General features: G+C 45.8%; 1 protein-coding gene across 1 annotated transcript in view; it reads left to right on the top strand.

The window, feature by feature from the left end:
- The first annotated feature begins 302 nt into the window (after positions 1 to 302).
- The window catches only part of ESRRB (estrogen related receptor beta), a 246,139-nt gene continuing 240,033 nt past the window's right edge, over positions 303 to 6,408 (top strand). Inside the window, exon 1 of the mRNA XM_063644256.1 lies at positions 303 to 431. The gene's annotated coding sequence lies outside the window, so the exon portion shown is untranslated. The remainder of the gene's footprint in view (positions 432 to 6,408) is intronic.

Here is a 6,408-nt window from a genome sequence, read left to right as displayed (position 1 = left end):
CCCATTTTCTTCAATGTTGAAATCATTCTAAGAAAGCTCCCCTTCCATTGTTGTGGCAAGATGGCTGTCACAGCTCTTGGCTCATATTTCAGCCACAGGGCTGCTCCAGGAACGGGAGGCTTCTATCCCAATGGTACCAGGAAAAGTTCTGAGGCCAATTCTCATTGGCCCAGAGTTGGTCAAGTGTTCATCACTGAACCAATCACTGAGATTCTAGTGGGCCTGATTTGGCTAAGGCATCCTCCCACCTCAGAGGAAAAGTAGAGTCACCTAATCAGACCACATTGACCAAGAGGGGGGCAGTGGTCCCCCACGGAAAAGCCAAGGCATTGCCGTAGAAAGAGGACAGGATGCAGGACAAGGAAAACAAGAAATATTCATTCCAGTTACTTTCAAAGTGCATCATGCTGATCCACACTTAGCCCCAAGAGGTAGGTTTTATTATTTTCATTTTTGCAATAAAGAAATGGTGTCTCAGGGAGGGCATGTCAAGTCAAGTAGCTGGTAAGTTGAGATCTCGATTCAAGTACTGATCTGACTGCAAAACTCACATCCTTTCCTCCACTATACTGTCTCTCTCAGCATCTTCCATGAATGGATTCAGCTGCTGGCATTCTCAACAACTGGCACAGCTGCAGGAAATCCCAAGCCCTCCATTCATTATAGGGCTAGAGGCTGATTATAATTAGCTGTGCCTTGGCCATGCTGCAGGGTGTGTTAAGCTTCAGGTGTGGAGGCTAGGGAGGCAGGTAAGGCTCAGGCTTGAGGGCAGAGGCTGTGTCAACAGGGATTCTGGGAGGAGACAGCAAAGGGCACAGGAGATGGATGTAGAGATAGCAGTTCGGTAGATGTAGCAGGTGCAGTTGACTTCCCACTGCATAGCCTGGGTGTATGTGGCTCTCCTGGGGGACTCTCTTGCTATCTCCCATTTCTCCCTTCCAAGACTGGAGTTTCACTGTATGAGTGAAGGCAGGTCCACCTGGCTCCTTCCAACCTTCTCTTTGTTCCTCTTCTTTGCAGATATCTTTCCAGACTTCCAAATACTAAAGACACTAACTTCAGAGATTGCTCAGCTCATTGTAGCAGAGTGCAGTGATTAAAAGAACAGCCTGGAGGTGGTCTGCCTAGCTGTCCGCTTAGCTGCTGTGTGGCCTTGGGCAGTTATTTAACCTCTCTGGTCTTCAGTTTCTTTATGTGTAAAATGGAGCTAAACAGAGATTGACCTCATAGAACTGAGATAATCTACCAAAAGGTGTCAGGACAGTGCCCTACGCACTGTATATGCTCAAAAATTAGAAATGTCAGGCATCATTGACTCAAGGCTGAAGAGCTTGGCTGGACAAGGGCTGCTCAGCTTAGAGCAAAGACGCTGGTGAGCAGAGGTAAGCTCGCTTTTTGTTTGGGGATGTTCCATATGCTCGATTCCGACAGATGGTATTCTGAGGGCGAGTTTCTGGGGCCGGCAGGTCAAGGATTACTTCTGAGTTTGCTTTCCTTGAAGTGGGCTTAGAAAAGGCTTCTCAGAAGAAGTGAGTCATAGGGATGATTTTAAGAAAGGGAAATTGCTGATTAATAGGGTGGCATGAAACTTCAAAAGCTGACCTCCATAAAAATTTAACTAGTAAAAATGGAGTAGTTTTACCTCCCCTATATTAATTGAGGGCTTCTTTGGCATAGAAATCTACACCCATTGATAACCCCAAATGCACCTTTGATTTCAGAATGCATTTATATATATTATTTGGCAGTAGATTTACTTCCTAATCATGTTTATAGCTTAAATTAATATGGAAATTAACCCTGAAACCCCAGACCATTTCAAAGCACTGGATTTTACAGACCTCAAGCTAGTTTAAAATAAATGTTGAAAATGTGAACTGCATTAAAAAAAGCTGATAGTATTAATTTAATTTAATCTCCATTAAAAATATCAGGAATGATTTATTGAGTTTTTAAAAGAAAAAAAAGCATAGGCTCTGTTATGGGCAGGTGCCACTTATGGATACAGGTTATTTGAATAAAAAATAATGCTTTTGTCAGATGCTAGCTTACTGCTGGATCCCAACAGGGAATAAAGTTCTGTGGGTTTCACTTTAATGATAATCTCTATGAACACATGTCTTTATGCAGAAACATTTCATATCTTTAGCAAGATAGTTCTACCTACCAGGTTTTCTCACGTTCCAGATTTAGGCATGTGGGGAAGCCCCACGTAATAAGCTTCAAACCATTTTTACTATGGATATGAATTTGTTCATTCACAAATAATTGTTTAACAGTCGCTCTGTGCCATGCACTGTGTTACGTGTTTAATGAAAATAGCGGGTTAAGACAGCAGACAGTCCCTGCCTTTGTGGAGTTAGTAGCCTAGTGAGTGAGGGAGACACAAAATAAATGACCGCAAGTGGATATATAGTAATCACTTGAGGCCAGGCCCGGTGGCTCACGCCTGTAATTCCAGCACTTTGAGAGGCTGAGGTGGGCGGATCACGAGGTCAGGAGATCGAGAGCAGCCTGGCCAGCATGGTGAAACCCCATCTCTACTAAAAAATACAAAAATTAGCTGGGCATGGTGGCGGACACCTGTAGTCCCAGCTACTCAGGAGGCTGAGGCAGAAGAATCGCTTGAACCTGGGAGGTGGAGGTTGCAGTGAGCCGAGATTGTGCCACTGCACTCCAGCCTGGTGACAGAGCGAGACTCTGTCTCAAAAATAAAACAAAACAAAAAAAGTCACTTGGGCTGGGAGCAGTGGCTCACACCTGTAATCCCAACACTTTGGAAAGCTGAGGCAAGAGGATCACTTGAGACCAGTAGTTCAAAATCAGCCTGGTAGTGAGTATGAGACCTTGTCTCTACCAAAAAAATCCCCAAATTAGCCTGGCCTGGTGGCATGCACCTGTAGTCCCAGCTACTCGGTAGGCTGAGGATCGCTTGCGCCCTGGAAGGCAAAGCTGCAGTGAGCTGTGATTGCCTCACTGCACTCCAGCCTGGGCAACAGAGTGAGACCCTGTCTCAAAAAAAAAAAAAAAAAAAAAAAAATCACTTGGGATAACTACTTGAGAGAGAATATGGGAGGGGACATTTAAGGGTTTGTGAGGGGTCTGGGGAGGCCTCTCCAAGGAGCTGACATTGAGCCTGAGACACAAAGAAAGGTGAGGACTTTACCTATTCATTTTTACACAAAGGCAATGCACACGCACCCCCACGTGACTTTACATATGTCTGTCACTTTGTGCAAACAGCACACAGTTTGCAAGAATCTTTATCATACCATGTGGCTTGCTCAGGTTAGGGGGTTGAGTGTAGGGACTCATGGCACTTACCTTTGTATACCCTCTCCCCAACAACCCTCCCACCCCCTGAACTGGTAGATGAGTAAGCCACAGAAAGGCTGTCCCCTGGTCCCGGTCACACACCTGGTTAAGTAGCACAGCTGAGATCTGAAGGTCTGTGCCTCAATGCTTGTGTTTTTTTCTCCTATCCTACACTACAAGGCCTCTTAGAAAACAGCTCTCCTCCCCCCAATCCTAGCAACCGCACTTACATTCCAAGGGCTTCATCGAGTGCTTCTCTGTAGGCAGTTGGAATTTCAGCTGCCTTCTTCAGTTTAGGCCAAAACAAATAGGTCTTTCTCTTTCCCGGAGGGATGCGCTGGACCAGAAGACTTGAGTTAGCTTTTTCACCCTTTGGGGCTGCCTCTGTGGTGTGTGGTCCTGACAGATGGGCAGCTTAAACGGAACAACTGTAACTAAAGCCCGGGAGTTCCTGTGGTTTCTTTAGTCCCTTTCTTCTCAGCTAGAAGCCTACAGAGATAACTCCATCAATTCTATCCCCAGGTGGGGACGGGTGACAAAGCTGGAAGCTGAGGATAACTGGATTTGCTGGGAGCAGAGAGCAGGTCTGGGGAGTGCCAGGTGTTACCTGTAGGGCTGCCACACCTTGGTGTGGTGGGGGGGGGGCGGACACAGGGAGTCCTGTGGCATTCTAAATGAATGGGTGGCATTCTAAACCCCAGAGAAGAGCAGTTTCCAGCCTTTATTCAGTTTTTCTTATTAACTGACATTAAAAAAAAATCAGGTATAATTATATACAGTCAAATGCACAGATCTTAAGTTCAGCACAATGGATTGTAGCAATGTATACATGTATGAAATTGCCACCTAAAAAGACATGGGACATTTTCATAGCTCCAGAAAGTTTTTTTGTTCCCCTTTCTAATCATTCCCCTGCCCCCACTGCACTGAGACAATGCTCCCCGTGTTCTGACTTCTACCATCCTAGGTTAGCTTTGTCTGGTCTTAGACTTTACGTAAATGGAATCATACACTATTTATGTTTTGGGTCTGGCTTCTGTCACTCACCTAATGTTTATGGGAGTCATCCAATTTGTTGCATGTGTCCAGTAGTTTGTTCCTTTTATTGTTGAATGGAATTCCATGGTATGGATATACCACCATTTCCTTATCCAGTTTTAGTTGGTGAACATTTGGGTAGTTTCTGGTTTGGGGCTGCTATGAACATTTGTATCGGAGTCTTTCATAGACATGTGTTTTCCATTTCTCTTGGGAAATACCCAGGAGTGGAATTGTTGGGTCATAGAGAAGTTGTGTTTTATGTGCCTTTATTCTAGCTTGTATCAGAAAGAGGAGCAGCAGAGAGATGGAGCCTCATCTGCGCGTGGCTTTGCTGTCTTACGTGATAAGCCTCAGTGGCATCCAGTGGTGTCTGATGGGCCGATTTGGAGTCATATTCCTGCCCACTTTTGGAATGAGCGGGAAGGGTCAAAAACGGACTCTTTAACTTCCTTAATGATGACCAAGTGCTCCCTTTCCCTAAGATGTCACCCCATGGGGGATTCCCCATGATGGTGAGCAGACACTCTCTACCCCCAAGAAGGCATCAGTGGGATTTCCTATGTTGGGATGGTAACAGGATGGGGATTATATGCTGGAGAGTCAACAAAGTGACAATCCCACTACTTAGGTCAGTTTTGAGGAATGAAAGATGTCTAACTTATTGACAGGAGACCTCATCACTTCGTAAACCTAGCCTCAAAAATGCAGGAGCCTATTAAGCCATGTCTTCTCTCAAGGTGATAGAGGGACAAAGACTCTCAGAGCAGGGCACAATGCCTCAGCCTCTTCCACTTTGATATTTGGAAAAATAGCCATTCACTGTTATTTTTTAAAAATGCAGAATCACCCGAAGGGATACCATTTGAGTTCTGGGAGAGCTGCCTGCCAACTTCACAAAGATGTATTCCTCTCATTAACGACTGTTAGTGTAGCATCATGCAATGCTCCTGAGAAACTGCAGAAATAGTAATGACCATGTGGTGGCCAAGGCTGATTGGAAGATGCTCCTGGGGAGAGATGAAGTTTGGATTTACAGCGTCAGCATGGAGGAGTTGCAAGCATTGGTGTTGTAAACCGCACTGGCACCTGACACTAAATATGGGAAAGGGATGGGGTTCCAGAAATAAAGCAAAAACACCAGGCAATGGATGCATAGTGACTGAGTTTTGGGAGAGGCATAAATGCCAAGGAGAATGGGTTGTAGGTTCTATGTCGGGGTGAGGCTATGGTGGGGTGGAAGTATGAGTGTTGGGTGAGTGAGTATTCTTGTCTCAGATCCTGGAGAAATGTCAGCCTTGCATGGCATGGAAGGGCAGGTGCTCATATAGTTGGGCATTACACCTGGCACATCACCTATGTCAACCCATTTAACCTTCACAACAACTGGGTGTAGTAGGTATTATTGTTCCCATTACACATATGAAGAAACTGGGGTTCAGAGAGGCCCTGTAATTGCATTGTGGTCTGATTCAGATGTGGGGTTTATGGCTAGAAGTTCTAAAGGAAGCCTAAAACACTGCCACACCTTTTAGATCTGGACTCGGAGGAAGGGAAGGTTATTCTAAAATGCAGTGGCAGACAGAGGGCAAGAGACTGTCATCACCTCTGCATCTGGATGACTCTTTATGGTCATTAGCATCTCCCAGGGCCCTCAGCAAGCAGGTTCTCAAGGCAGGTCTTCCCTGATGGCAAGAGGTGACGTGAAGCCTCCTCCGCCACGTGCTGGCTGCTCCTGTACAGGTGGTCCAGCTGCTGCTGGCTAAGGACAGACAGAGGAGGGAGGATGGAGAAAAGGTAAGGGCTGGTAGGTGCTCAAGTCACCCAGGTCAAACAGTGGCAGCAGGAGCAGCAGAGAGGCCTGCATTTCGGTGGTGCCCCAGGCTGCACTCCTATTTTCATTTTAGGGACTGTGAGCAGAGAAGATCCTCCCACCTCACTCTTCTCATTTTACATGTGCCCTGAAGAAACATCCTACCCAGAGGCTAGAACATCTCCAACTATCTAGAAGATGGCCATAATTATTTGGTTAATAGCCACCTCCACCACTGAACT

The sequence above is a fragment of the Symphalangus syndactylus genome, chromosome 8 (assembly GCF_028878055.3).
Source record: "Symphalangus syndactylus isolate Jambi chromosome 8, NHGRI_mSymSyn1-v2.1_pri, whole genome shotgun sequence".
Taxonomy (NCBI): Eukaryota; Metazoa; Chordata; class Mammalia; order Primates; family Hylobatidae; genus Symphalangus; species Symphalangus syndactylus.
Note: the sequence above shows the minus strand (reverse complement) of the source record. Positions and strands in the feature narration are given on the sequence as shown.